The 14490-nt window shown below is 46.9% G+C and overlaps 2 non-coding genes across 2 annotated transcripts; one reads left to right on the forward strand and one right to left on the reverse strand.

Annotated features, from left to right (window-relative positions):
* Positions 1-12296: 12296 nt before the first annotated feature.
* LOC119948437 lies at positions 12297-12433 on the forward strand. The gene has a single exon (XR_005456833.1). It is a non-coding gene; the product is annotated as a small nucleolar RNA SNORA7 (small nucleolar RNA).
* Positions 12434-13920: 1487 nt separating this feature from the next.
* On the reverse strand, positions 13921-14058 carry LOC119948474. The gene has a single exon (XR_005456867.1). It is a non-coding gene; the product is annotated as a small nucleolar RNA SNORA7 (small nucleolar RNA).
* Between the last annotated feature and the right edge of the window lie 432 nt (positions 14059-14490).

Below are 14490 nucleotides of genomic sequence, written 5' to 3' on the forward strand. Positions count from 1 at the left end.
TTGGCATATTGGAAGAAGCAGGAGAATGGGTTGGAGCAGGCAATTCTTGGCAGTAAAAGACAAAAAGACAGGTACCAGAAGCCACACAATAGTAAATAGAACACAGAAGAAGGATGTGTTCAGGGCAATTACGGGCACATCTGAGAAGGGACAATAAGGCTACAACAATCCCATTACCCCATACAATCCCACACAACAATCCCATTACCTAATCCCATTGCCACCAGGAAAGCTATTGAGATTGGCAATATTTAAGTGGGAGGGAAACATTCCCCATATAATCAGTCCAAAAAGGTCACACTAGAGGACTCAGCCATGACCCTTTTGCAAGACCTGTGCAGACTCCCAACCAGGGGGCACTCCAAAATACACAGACACACCTCAGGAATGCCTGAACCACCCAGATTGACATCAGAGGTGAGGAGGCCCACCTTCAGGGTGGAACTGGGGAGTGATGGAGGGTGCAAAAGGGGTCCACGGTCCACTGGTCCCTAAACCTTTGTTCTGGTGAGCCAGTAAACTGCATTGCTATGGACCGCTTGACGTGTTGTTTCATCCTTGGATTGGTAATCATACCGGGGCAAGAGGCGGTTTCTTTCCCTTTTGCGGATGTTCCGATGTTGCCGATGGGAGATGGTTGTCTGCAACACTGATCACTGGAGTAGATACAAGATAAGCAAATTAGACACGGTCCCTGTCTCACACAGGACTCTCCAAGTGGTAGAAAGAACAGCTCATTTATCCCTGTTTTACAAATGAGTTAGAAGCACAGAAAGGTTAAGTGACTTGCCCAAGCTTAAACAGAAGGTCAATGGCAGAGATGGGACTGGAACCCAGGTCTCCTAACTCCCAAACCCATGTTCTTGCCACTAGGGCCCAGGATCTGCAAAGGTCACCAATGACCTCCTTCTTGCCAAATCCAATGGCTCCTACTCTATCCTACTACTCGACCTCTCAGCTGCCTTTGACACTGTGGATTCATTCATTCATTCATTCATTCAATCGTATTTATTGAGCACTTACTGTGTGCAGAGCACTGTACTAAGCGCTTGGGAAGTACAAGTCGGCAACAAATTGGTGGATCACCCCCCCTTCTCCTCAACACGCTATCCAACCTTGGCTTCACAGACTCCATCCTCTCCTGGTTCTCCTCTTATCTCTGCAGCCATTCATTCTCAGTCTCCTTTGCGGACTCCTCCTCCCCCTCCCATCCCCTTACTGTAGGGGTTCCTCAAGGGTCAATTCTTGGTCCCCTTCTGTTATCTATCTACACTCACTCCCTTGGTGAACTCATTCGCTCCCACGGCTTCAACTATCATCTCTACGCTGATGACACCCAAATCTACATCTCCACCCCTGCTCTCTCCCCCTCCCTCCAGGCTCGTAGCTCCTCCTGCCTTCAGGACATCTCCATCTGGATGTCTTCCCACCATCGAAAACTCAAGACTGAGTCCAAGACTGAACTCCTTATCTTCCCTCCCAAACCCTGTCCTCTCCCTGACTTTTCCATCACTGTAGATGGCACTACCATCCTTCCCGTCTCACAAACCCGCAACCTTGGTGTCATCCTCGACTCCACTCTCTCGTTCACCCCACACATCCAATCCGTCACCAAAACCTGCTAGTCTCACCTCCACAACATTGCCAGGATCTGCCATTTTCTCTCCATCCAAACTGCTACCTTGCTGGTTCAATCTCTCATCCTATCCCGACTGGATTATTGCATCAGCCTCCTCCCTGATCTCCCATCCTCCTGTCTCCCCCCGCTTCAGTCTATACTTCAATCTGTTGCCCAGATTATCTCTGTACAGAAATGCTCTGGGCATGCCACTCCCCTCCTCAAAAATCTCCAGTGGTTGCCTGTCAACCTATGAATATAGCAAAAACTCCTCACTCCCAGCTTCAAGGCTCTCCTTCATCTTGCCCCCTCCTACCTCACCTCCCTTCTCTCCTTCTACAGCCCAGCCTGCACCCTCCGCTCCTCTGCCACTAATCACCTCACTGTGCTTTGTTCTCGCCTGTCCCGCCGTCGACCCCCAGCCCACGTCATCCCCCTGGCCTGGAATGCCCTCCCTCCACACATCCACCAAACTAGCTCTCTTCCTCCCTTCAAAGCCCTACTGAGAGCTCACCTCCTCCAGGAGGCCTTCCCAAACTGAGCCCCCTTTTTCCTCTCCCCCTCCCCATCCCCCCTCTACTTCCTTCCCCTCCCCACAGCACTTGTATGTTTGTACAGATCTGTTACTCTATTCATTTTACTTGTATATATTTACTATTCTATTTATTTTGTTAATGATGTGCATATAGCTATAATTCTATTTGTTCTGACGATTTCGACACCTGTCTACATGTTTTGTTTTGTTGTCTGTCTCCCCCTTCTAGACTGTAAGCCCGTTGTTGGGTAGGGACCGTCTCTATATGTTGCTGACTTGTACTTCCCCAGCGCTTAGTGTAGTGTTCTGCACACAGTAAGTGCTCAATAAATATGATTGAATGAATGAATGAATGAATCTGCAACCTGTGGTTCAGAAGCTATACCATGGCTCAGCTTGGAACCAATTGCAGCTCTTGAGCAAGCGGAAGGGAGGGGAGGGCAAGTTATTTAAAACCATTAGATTCACAATGAAGTAAGCTACAGTGAGGTGTGTTAAAATTGTATGATTGGCTCTTTATGCACTAACTGCTCAAATGTTTCACTTCAGCTCTTCAATGTCCGCATTAGGCCAGGCTGCCTATTTGACGTGTTATTCAGTGTTTATATTGCACTAGTGAATGTTGATGTTGAACAACAGAAATGAGAATTAGACTGTTAGTAATAGCTCTCAACCCTCTCTTCTCTTAACCATGGCACATGCCTTTCCCTTGTGTATTTTAACATCTGTCTTCCCCACTAGACTGTAAGCTCCATGAGGGCAAGAGTCATGTCTACCAACTCTATTGTATTGTACTCCCCTAAGCGCTTAGAACAGACAGTGCTCTGCACACAGTAAGCACTCAATAAATACCATTGATGGATTGATTAATGGACCTTGATTGACTGATAGACTTCTCTACCCTTCAAATCCACCAAATCATGTCACTCCCCATCAATCAATCAATCAATCGATTGCATTTAATTGAGCACCTAGAGTGTGCAGAGCACTATAGTAAGCACTTGGGAAAATACAGTGTAGATACATACCTGCCCAACCAGAGTGTGCAGTCTAAGACCTTTAAGACCCTCCTAAAAATCATCGCGTCCAGGATAGTCCCTGACTAACTCCTTCCTTCCTGATTGGGTCATCACTCTGGTCACCATTAGCATGTATATACAAATTGGTTTATGCATTGTTACCAGTTAGATCTTTTCCCTTTTGCTCCCATTGTTTATATGTGATCTCTGGCTGTGTGTCTTCTACTTTTATAGTAAAATTCCAAGCACCAACATGATGATGACCCCGGTGATGAGAATGAAATGTAAAACCTGATCATCTCAAGGTGTTCAGGAGTTAAACTAAATCAATCAATCAATCAATCAATCAATCAATCATATTTATTGAGCGCTTAATGTGTGCAGAGCACTGTACCAAGCGCTTGGGAAGTACAAGTTGGCAACATATAGAGACAGTCCCTACCCAACAGTAGGCTCACAGTCTAGAAGGGGGAGACAGAGAACAAAACCAAACATATTAACAAAATAAAATAAATAGAATAGATATGTGCAAGTAAAATGAACAAATAAATAGAGTAATAAATATGTACAAACATATATACATATATACAGGTGCTGTGGGGAAGGGAAGGAGGTAAGACAGGGAGATGCACAGGGAGACAAGGGGGAGAGGAAGGAGGGGGCTCAGTCTGGGAAGGCCTCCTGGAGGAGGTGAGCTCTCAGTAGGGCCTTGAAGGGAGGAAGAGAGCTAGCTTGGCGGATGGGCAGAGGGAGGGCATTCCAGGCCAGGGGGATGACGTGGGCCGGGGGTCGACGGTGGGACAGGCGAGAACGAGGCAGGATGAGGAGATTAGCGGCAGAGGAGCGGAGGGTGTGGGCTGGGCTGTAGAAGGAGAGAAGGGAGGTGAGGTAGGAGGGGGCGAGGTGATGGAGAGCCTTGAAGCCCAGGGTGAGGAGTTTCTGCCTGACACTCAGATTGATTGGTAGCCATTGGAGATTTTTGAGGAGGGGAGTAACATGCCCAGAGCGTTTCTGGACAAAGACAATCCAATCAATCAATCAATCAATCAATCGTATTTATTGAGCGCTTACTATGTGCAGAGCACTGTACTAAGCGCTTGGGAAGTACAAATTGGCAATCCAGGCAGCAGCATGAAGTATGGATTGAAGTGAGGAGAGACACGAGGATGGGAGATCAGAGAGAAGGCTGATGCAGTAGTCCAGACGGGATAGGATGAGAGCTTGAATGAGCAGGGTAGTGGTTTGGATGGAGAGGAAAGGGTGGATCTTGGCAATGTTGCGGAGCTGAGACCGGCAGGTTTTGGTGACGTCTTGGATGTGAGGGGTGAATGAGAGAGCGGAGTCGAGGATGACACCAAGGTTGCGGGCTTGTGAGACGGGAAGGATGGTAGTGCCGTCAACAGAGATGGGAAAGTCAGGGAGAGGGCAGGGTTTGGGAGGGAAGACAAGGAGTTCAGTCTTCGACATGTTGAGTTTGAGGTGGCGGGCAGACATCCAGAAGGAGATGTCCTGAAGGCAGGAAGAGATGCGAGCCTGGAGGGAGGGGGAGAGAGCAGGGGCAGAGATGTAGATTTGGGTGTCATCAGTGTAGAGATGATAGTTGAAGCCGTGGGAGCAAATGAGGTCACCAAGGGAGTGAGTGTAGATCGAGAACAGAAGGGGACCAAGAACTGAACCTTGGGGAACCCCCACAGTAAGGGGATGGGAGGGGGAGGAGGAGCCTGCAAAAGAGACTGAGAATGAACGACCAGAGAGATAAGAGGAGAACCAGGAAAGGACGGAGTCTGTGAAGCCAAGGATGGATAGCGTGTTGAGGAGAAGGGGGTGGTCCACAATGTCGAAGGCAGCTGAGGGGTCGAGGAGGATTAGGATAGAGTATGAGCCGTTGGATTTGGCTAGCAGGAGGTCATTGGTGACCTTTGAGAGGGCAGTTTCCGTGGAATGTAGGGGACAGAAGCCAGACTGGAGGGGGTCGAGGAGAGAGTTGGTGCTGAGGAATTCGAGGCAGTGCATGTAGACAACTCGTTCAAGGAGTTTGGAAAGGAATGGTAGGAGGGATATGGGGCAATAACTAGAAGGTGAGATGGGGTCAAAAGAGGGTTTTTTTTAGGATGGTAGAGACATGGGCATGTTTGAAGGCAGAGGGGAAGGAACCAGTGGAGAGTGAGTGGTTGAAGATGGAAGTTAAGGAGGGGAGAAGGGATGGAGCGAGAGATTTCATGAGATGAGAGGGAATGGGGTCGGAAGCACAGGTGGCCAGAGTAGCACTTGAGAGGAGGGAGGAGAGCTCCTCTGAGGATACTTCTGGGAAGGATGGGAGAGTAGCAGAGAGTGTTGAGAGCCGGGGGGTTGGAGAAGCTGGGGGAGTGACTTTGGGGAGGTCGGACCTGATGGATTTAATTTTGTTAATGAAGTAGGAGGCCAGATCGTTGGGGGTGAGGGAAAGAGGAGGGGGAGGAACTGGGGGCCTGAGAAGGGAGTTGAATGTACGGAAGAGCTGACAGGGATGATGGGTATGGGTGTCAATAAGGGAGGAGAAATAGTTTTGTCTGGCAGAGGACAGGGCTGAGTTGAGGCAGGAAAGGATAAACTTGAAGTAAACGAGGTTGGCATGGTGTTTAGACTTTCGCCAGCAGCGTTCAGCAGCTCGAGCATAAGAGTGAAGGAGGCGGACAGTGGCAGTGATCCAGGGCTGTGGGTTAGTGGTACGAGAGCGACGAAGGGAAAGGGGAGCGAGTGAGTCTAGCTGAGTAGAAAGGGTAGAGTTGAGAGCAGTAATCTGATCATCAAGACTGGGTAGAGAGGAGAGGGAGGCGAGGTGGGGTGTGAGGTGCTCAGAAAGATGGATGGGGTCAAGAGAGCGGAGATCTCTGTGTGGGAGTAATATGGATTTACAGGGGAAAGGAGTGTGAGTGAGGAGGCAGGTGAGAAGATTATGATCAGAGAGAGGGATTTCAGAGTTGGTGAGGGTGGACACAGTGCAGTGGTAGGAGATGATGAGGTCGAGGGTATGACCAAGTTGGTGAGTGGGTGAGGTGGGGTGGAGCAAGAGGTTGGCAGCATCAAGGAGACATAGAAGGCGGGCGGCAGAGGAGTCATCAGGCATATCCATGTGGATGTTGAAGTCTCTGAGGATCAGAGTGGGCATGGAAAAGGAGAGAAGGAAGGTGAGGAAGGGGTCAAAATCATTAAAGAAGTTGGAGGTGGGGCCGGAGGGGCGGTAGATGATGGCTACAAGAATCTGAAGGGGGTGGTAGAGGTGAATAATGTGGGTTTCAAAGGAAGGGAAGGAAAGGGAAGGGGGAGGAGGGATAGTGCGAACGCGACATTGGGGGGTGAGAAGGAAACCAACACCTCCTCCTTTTCTGGTCAAAAGTATTTGATGTTTTGGGGGTTTTGGACACCAATTAAAATGGTTAAGCCTGTCTTTTAAGTCTGTGTCTACAGCATGAAGCAGAAGGTTGTTCCATCCATTTGCTACAAATTGGATAATTCAGTCAAAATATTACATTTTTCAGGATGTTCAAAATTTGTAGTTGTGATAACCCCTAATTCACCTGATAAACATGCAAGCCTCCACTTTGCTATGGCTGTGTAGGCATGTCCTAAAAGGAAAATTCTAAGAGGATGAATAGAGAAATATAGTGGACTATAAGCTCGTTGCAGTCAGGGAACATGTCTACCTACTCTGTTGTATTGTGCTCTCCCAAACTTTTAGTAGAGTGCTCAGCACACAGTAAGTGTTCAATAAATACCATTGATGATGATATGCCAGTTTTATTTTAGGAAAATCCTTAATGCCTTGAAAATCTATGACATTTTCTAACATCCACAATTATAAACCCAGCCAAGATACTTTAAAAAAATCTACAGATCAGATAGACTCAATCAATCACTCAATCAATCAATGGTATTTATTGAACACTTAATGTGTGCAGAGCACTCTTCTAAGAACTTGGGAGAGTATAATACAACAGTTGGCAAATATTTTCCCTGCCTTAATGAGTTTACAGTCTAGAGGGGGTGACAGACATTAATCTAAATGAATAATTTCCAACTTGGACACACACTCTATCTCATCTCCAGCCATTGCATAATCTCTACCCTCACCAACTCTGGATTCCCTCTCTCTGACCACAGCATCTTCACTTCCCTTCTCACTCACATACCTCCTCCACACCCCTTCCCCTTAGAGCTATACTTCTCCCCCACAGAGACATCCAATTTTTTGACCCCATCCAATTTTCTCAACTTAGCCTCGATACCCAGGCTACCTTCCCTTGATGACCAAATTTATGCTCTCAACACCACCCTCTCTACTGAAGTCAACTCACTCACTCCCATATCCCTTCGTCAATCTCATACCACTAACCCACAGATCTGGATCACCTGCACAGTCCTCCTCCTTCACTCTTGTGCACGAGACATAGAGCGCTGCTGGTGGAAATCTAGATACCAGGCTGACTTCATCCACTTCAAGTTTATCCTTGTGTGCATTAACTCTGCCCTCCTCCACCGTTATGGACACCCATGCCCATCGTCCTCTCCAGTTGTTCCAGACATTGAACTCCCTTCTCAGGTCCCCTGTCCCATCTCCCCCATCCCTTGCCCCAGTGATCTGGCTACCTACTTTATTAAGAAAATTGACACTATCAGGCATAATCTCCCTAAAATCTTCTCTGTCTCTTCCCAGTCCCTCCCTGCTCCTGCCCCTTCTTCAACTCTCCCACCTCTCTCAGCAGTATCTCTAAAGAAGATCTCCTGCCTTCTCTCAAAATCCACCCCCGCCACCTGCACATCCGACCCCATTCCTTCACACCTTTTCAAAACACTTTCCTCCTCCTTTCTTCCCTCCCTAACAGCCATCTTCAACTCTTCATTCCCCAATGGCTTCTTCCCCACTGCTTTCAAACATGCCCATATCTCCCCTAACCTAAGAAAACCCTCCCTTGATCCTAAAGCTCCCTCCAGTTACCACCCCATCTCCCGCCTACCATTCCTCTCCAAACTCCTTCAGTGAGTTGTCTGCACCCACTGTCTCAAATCCTCTCCTCCAATTGTCTCTTGACCCTCTCCAATTTGGCTTCCAACCCCTTCACTCTACAGTAACCGCCCTCTCAAAGGTCACCAATGATCTCCTTCTTGCCAAATCTAACAGCCTCTACTCCATCCTAATCTTCCTTGACCTCTCAGTTGCCTTTGACACTGTTGACGATTCCCTTCTCCTTGAAACATTATCCAACCTCAGCTTCATTGACACTGTCCTCTCCTGGTTCTCCACCTATGTGGGATCCTCCTCTGACTCCCACCCCATAACTGTGCCACTACCACCTCTATGCAGACAATACCCAAATCTATATCTCCAGCCCTGTCTTGCCTTCTAGACATCTCTACTTGGATGTCCTCCTGTCACCTCAAATGTAAAATGCCCCAAACAGAACTCAACTTCCCACCCAAACCCTGTCCTCCCCCTGCCTTTCCCATCACAGTGGACAGCACCACTATCCTTCTTGTCTCACAAGCCCATAACTTGGCATTATCCTTCACTCCTCTCTGTCATTCAGCCCACATATTCAATCCATCACTAAATCCTGTCAGTTCCACCTTCACAGCTTTGCTAAAATCTGCTCTTTTGTCTCCATCCAAATTGCAACCACGTTAATACAGTCACTTTTCCTATTCTTCGTTGATTACTGTCAGTCTCCTTGATGACCTCCCCAGCCTCCTGCCTCTCCCCACTCCAGTCGATATTTCACTCTGCTGACCGGATCATTTCTCTACAAAAACGTTCAGGACATGTTTCCCCACTCCTCAAGAAACTCCAGTGGTTGCCCATCCACCTCAACATCAAACAAAACTTCTCACCATTGGCTTTAAAGTACTCAATCACTTACTCCCTCCTACCTCATTTCTCTACTCTCCTACTACAACCCAGCCTGCACACTTTGCTCCTCTAATGCTAACCTTCTTACTATGCCTCGATCTCATCTATCTCACTGCCGATGACCCGGTGGCCCACATCCTGCCTCTGGCCTGGAATGCCTTCCCTCCTCAAATTCGACAAATCCTCTCCCCCTCTTCAAAGCCCTATTGAATGCACATCTCCAAGAAGCCTTCCCTGACTAAGCCCTCCTTTCATGTTCTCTCACTCCTTCTGCATCTCCCTGACTTGCTCCCCCTTCCCAGCCCCACAGAACTTATGTACATACCTGTATTTTATTTATTTATATTAATGTGTCACCCTTCTAAACTGTAAGCTCATTGTGGGCAGGGAATGAGTCTGTTGTTATATTGTACTCTCCCAAGCATTTAGTACAGTGCTCTGCACACAGTAAGTGCTCAATGAATATGATCGATTGAATGAATAATTTATAATATATAATTTAAAGATATGTACATTAGTGCTTCGGAGTCGAGGGTGGGGCTAATATCAAATGCTCACAGGTCACAGATCCAGGTGCATAGATGATGCAGAAGGGAGCAGGAGTAGGTGAAATGAGGGCTTGATTGGGGAAGGCCTCTTGGGGAGATGTGACCTTAATAAGGCTTTGAAGGTGGAGAGAGTGGTGGCCTGTCATACATGAAGGAGGAGGGAGTTCCAGACCAGAGCAAGGATTTGGGCAAGGGTTCAGTGGTGAAATCCAGAAATCAATGATCAAACAAGATTAAAGAAGCTCTGTCTGAAAGCCTGTAAAACAGTTGTAGCATTTTTCTTTCCCCTCCTACTCTTTGTAAATCATTTGTATTTTTCTATCTCCCCCTCTAACCCCTTGAGGGCAGAAACCCTGTCTTTCAGTACTCTTCCAAGTGCTTAGTATTGTGCTCTGCACACAATAGACTGTCAATAAATACCACTGATTGATCAAAGCAGGCTGACCAGGGAGATCCCTGTCAGGATAGTACCTGGAGAGTTTCCAATCCCCTAGCAGTCTCTGCTACAGGAGGGAGAGTCAAACAGAGGCATACTCATATCATTTATAGCTTGGGTAGTGGCTAGTGAGTGGAAGACAATCTGCTAGAAGTCAAAACTCATCTGTGCTGGGCAGCAGGGGCATGCGAGAGAGTAGAGGGCAGAGACTCAAGTTTACTCTGTGGAAGAAGGCAATGGTAAACCATCTCCATATTTTTACCAAGAAAACTCTATGGATACACTACCAGAACGATTACAGGTAGAGGTGGGGCACTCTGGGAGAGATGTTTCTATGGGTTGGAAATGATTCAGCAGCATAAGACAAGACAAGAAGCCAAAGGAGATTATAGAATCTCCTTTACCAAGGATCTTAAAAAGATAGTACAGAAACTTAAGTCTGGTATCATTGAGTTGCCATTCTGTTTGGAGGCAAGGAAAAGGGACAGGGACTGTCTGACCCGAATATCTTGTATCTACCCCAGCACTTAGTATGGTGCTTGGCACATAGTAAGCGTTTAACAAATATCATCATCATCATCATTAGATGACCTCCAAACAGAATTGTATGATGGGCCTTATCATCACTATTAATAAAAGCTAATGAGAATCTCCTTTGCATAGTACATTCTTCTCAAATTTAGAGAAGCCCCTGACCCGTTTTATAAAGGAAAGTGCCTAATTCTTTATAGTATCACTTTATATCAGCTGCAGGCAATAAAGATTTCTGTTTAGAGGGACCCTATATCCTAAGTAGTTACAAATACATTTTTTAATGATATTTAAGTATTTACTATGTGTAATGTACTGTTCTAAGCCCTGGGGTAGATACAAGTTAATCATTTTCTAGTCATTTGAATGGACCTTCCAGCTCTCTTACCTAGTTCTCCCTTTCAAGTTTGCAAAGTCCCAGACAGGCAAAAAGTCAGTGGGATTCAGGGCTATAGAAAGAAATCTCTTTTCATATCTAGGGACATGTCTTGCATTGGCTATACAACAGACCACCACACTCCCGATCTTTAAAGCCTTATTAAAGTTACATCTCTTCCAAGAGGCCTTCCCTGACTAAGCCCTCATCTCCACTCCTCCCTCTCCCTTCTTCATTGTCTATGCACTTGGATCTGTGCCCTTTAAGCACTTGATATTCACCCCACCCTTAGCCCTCAGCACTTTTGTACGTAGCTGTAATTTTTTTAATGCCTGTCTCCCTGTCTAGACTGTAAGCTCCTTTTGGGCAGGGATCCTGTCTCCCAATTCTGTTGTACTCTACCAAGCACTTAATACAGTAAGTGCTCAATAAATACCATTGATTATTAGGGAGGGATCACCTTCTGTAGACTCAGCTATTACCTGAGCACAAGTTTGAGATTCACAAAAGCTGGAGGTTGACTCCAGTTTGCCAGGGCTCATTTTCCTGTATGCTCTTTGGGCATACTACATATCTGGTATGTAGTAGTAGTAGCAGCAGCAGTAATGCGTGGCTCAGTGGAAAGAGCATGGGTTTTGGAGTCAGAGGTCATGGGTTCAAATCCCGGCTCTGCCAATTGTCAGCTGTGTGACTTTGGGCAAGTCACTTAACTTCTCTGTGCCTCAGTTACCTCATCTGTAAAATGGGGATTAAGACTGTGAGCCCCCGTGGGACAACCTGCTCACCTTGTAACCTCCCCAGCACTTAGAACAGTGCTTTGCACATAGTAAGCACTTAATAAATGCCATTATTATTATTATTATTATTATTAATAATAGTATTAATTAAGCACTTAATGTGTGCAGAGCCTCATACTAAAAACTGGGAAAGAGTGTTCAGAAGGAAACTATGTGGCCTAATGGATAGACCATGGGACTGGGAGTCAGGAGGACCTTGGCTCTAATCCCAGCTCCACCACATGTCTGCTGTGTGAGCTCGGGCAACTCACTTAATTTCTCTGGGCCTCAGTTACCTCATCTGTAAAATGGGGAGAAAGACTGTGAACCCTATGTGGGACATGGACTGTGTCCAATCTGATTATCTTGTATCTACCCCCCAGAGCTTAGTACAGAGACTGACACATAGTAAGCACTTAGAAAATACCATAAAAAAAAGTTAGACACGGACCCTGAATATAGGCTGGGGAGAGGATTGGAGACAAACACATCAGCAGCAGTGAAACAGCATAGGGGACAAGGACAAATACCCAACACACAAAATAAAAATAAAAGTCAGTAAGGAGCTTTGGTCCCCTCTCAGGGTCACACCTGGAGAGTTTCCAGTACTCTACCTGTCTCGGCTATGGGAGGGAGAGTCAGGCAGAGGCCTACCCATTCCATTCCTAGCTTGGGCATTGGCTAGCGGTGGAAGGCAATCTGCAGCAAGTCAAAACTCACCCATGCTGGGCAGCAGCAGTGCAGGAGAGAGTTGAGGGCGGAGACTCGAGCTTACTGAGTGGAAGGTGGCAATGGTAAACCACTTCTGTATTTTTACCAAGAAAACTGTGGATACACTATCAGAACGATTGCAGATGGAGAGCAGGGCGTTCTGGGAGAGACGTGTCCTTGGAGTCGCTATGGGTCGGAAATGACTTGACGGCATAAGACAAGACAAGACAGAGAGCTTTGGTTAGGAGAGCAGAATTTCTCTTCATGATTCAGAGTCAACGGCATCGGCTATACAGTCACTAGCTTTCCTTAGTTTTCTTAAAATGTGCCTTAGTTTCCCCACTGTACAAATGAAAGGGCAAAGAGGGTTCACCTTAGGACATTCACCTGTTCCATCGGGAGATGGAGGGTTTGAGAATAAATAATAGTGATGCATTTTGCAACTTTTTAGCTGAACTCTCCCTCCTGAAGCTTTCCTTATCTTGTCTTATGCTGTAGAGTCGTCTCCAACCAATAGTGACACCATAGACACATCTCTCTCGGAATGCCCCTCCTCCATCTGCAATCATTCTGGTAGTGTATCTATAGAATTTTCTTGGTCAAAATAAGGAAGTGGTTTACCATTGCCTCCTTCCATGTAGTAAACTTGAGTCTCCAACCTCAACTCCCTCCCATGCCGCTGCTGTCCAGCAAGGGTGAGTTTTGACTTGTAGCAGATTGCCTTCCACTTGCTAGCCACTGCCCAAGCTAGGAATGGAATAGGTAAGCCTCTGCTTGACTCTTCCTCCCATAGTAGAGACTGATAGAGTACTGGAAACCCTCCAGGTGTGACTCTGAGAGAGAGTGAAGCTTTCCAGAGCACTCTAATATATGTTTCAGGCAGCATGGAGGGGGAAAACCACCTCTATTTTCCCCTTTCCCTGAAGGAGGTAGCCAATCATTTCTGCCCCTCTGACAAGGGACAAGTCAGATTCAGTAAACCTTATCCTTCTGGTGAGGAGGGGGTAGAAAGTCCTCATCTTTTGAAAGCCCATTACCTTTTACAGACTTTGGTAATCCCATGGCTAGAGTTATCATTCAGTTTAAAGTGGTACAATGGAGCAGTATGTGTAGTCAAGCCGTAGAACTGACCCTGGGTGGAAGAGGATCTAGGACAAATTGGGTGGCCCAGAGTTTCAGTTTGGAGTGGGAATCTTTGGTGGGGGAAGGGTAAAGGTCCAGGTTGGGGTTACACAGTGAATGTACTTGCTGGTGTATTCTTGTCTTGTCTTATGCCATCAAGTCAACTCTGACCCATAGTGACACCACGGACACATCTCTCCCAGAATGCCCACCTCCATCTGCAATCATTCTGGTAGTGTATCCATAGACTTTTCTGGGTAAAAATACACAAGTCGTTTACCATTACCTCCTTCCATGCAGTAAACTTGAGTCTCTGCCCTTGACTCTCTCCCATGCCGCATCTGCCCAGCACAAGTGAGTTTTGACTTCTAGCAGATTGCCTTCCACTCGTTAGCCACTGCCCAAGCTAGGAATGGAATGGATATGCCTCTGCTTGACTCTCCCTCCCATAGTCGAGACTGGTAGAGGACTGGAAACTCTCCAGGTGTGACCATGAGAGGGGGGCTGGTGTAGTAATCCCACTCAATCAGTCAATCAATCAATGGTATTTACTGAGGCCCAGTTTAGTGCAAAGCCCTGGACTAAATGCTTGGTGAAGCACAACAGAAGGCCACCATATGTTCCCTGCCCTCAGTGAGTTGACCACACCCACCTCACTCTCCTCTACCTCCCTGTGCTTTTCCCTCTCAGGAACGGGGCTATGCCAAGCAAACCCACATGTGATTCACAATCTAAGAGGTAGGGAATACAGGTATGTTATTTTGATTATACAGATGAGACAGAGAGGAGTTAAGTGATTTCCCCAGGGTCACGCAGTGAGCAAGTGATGAAGATGGGATTAGAACTCAGGTCTTCTGATTCCTAGTCATGGGCCTTTTCAACTTAGCCACATGGGGGGATACCAAGGGGAATACCCTGAGGAATACTGCTGCCG

The sequence above is a fragment of the Tachyglossus aculeatus genome, chromosome X4 (assembly GCF_015852505.1).
Source record: "Tachyglossus aculeatus isolate mTacAcu1 chromosome X4, mTacAcu1.pri, whole genome shotgun sequence".
In the NCBI taxonomy this organism is placed as follows: Eukaryota; Metazoa; Chordata; class Mammalia; order Monotremata; family Tachyglossidae; genus Tachyglossus; species Tachyglossus aculeatus.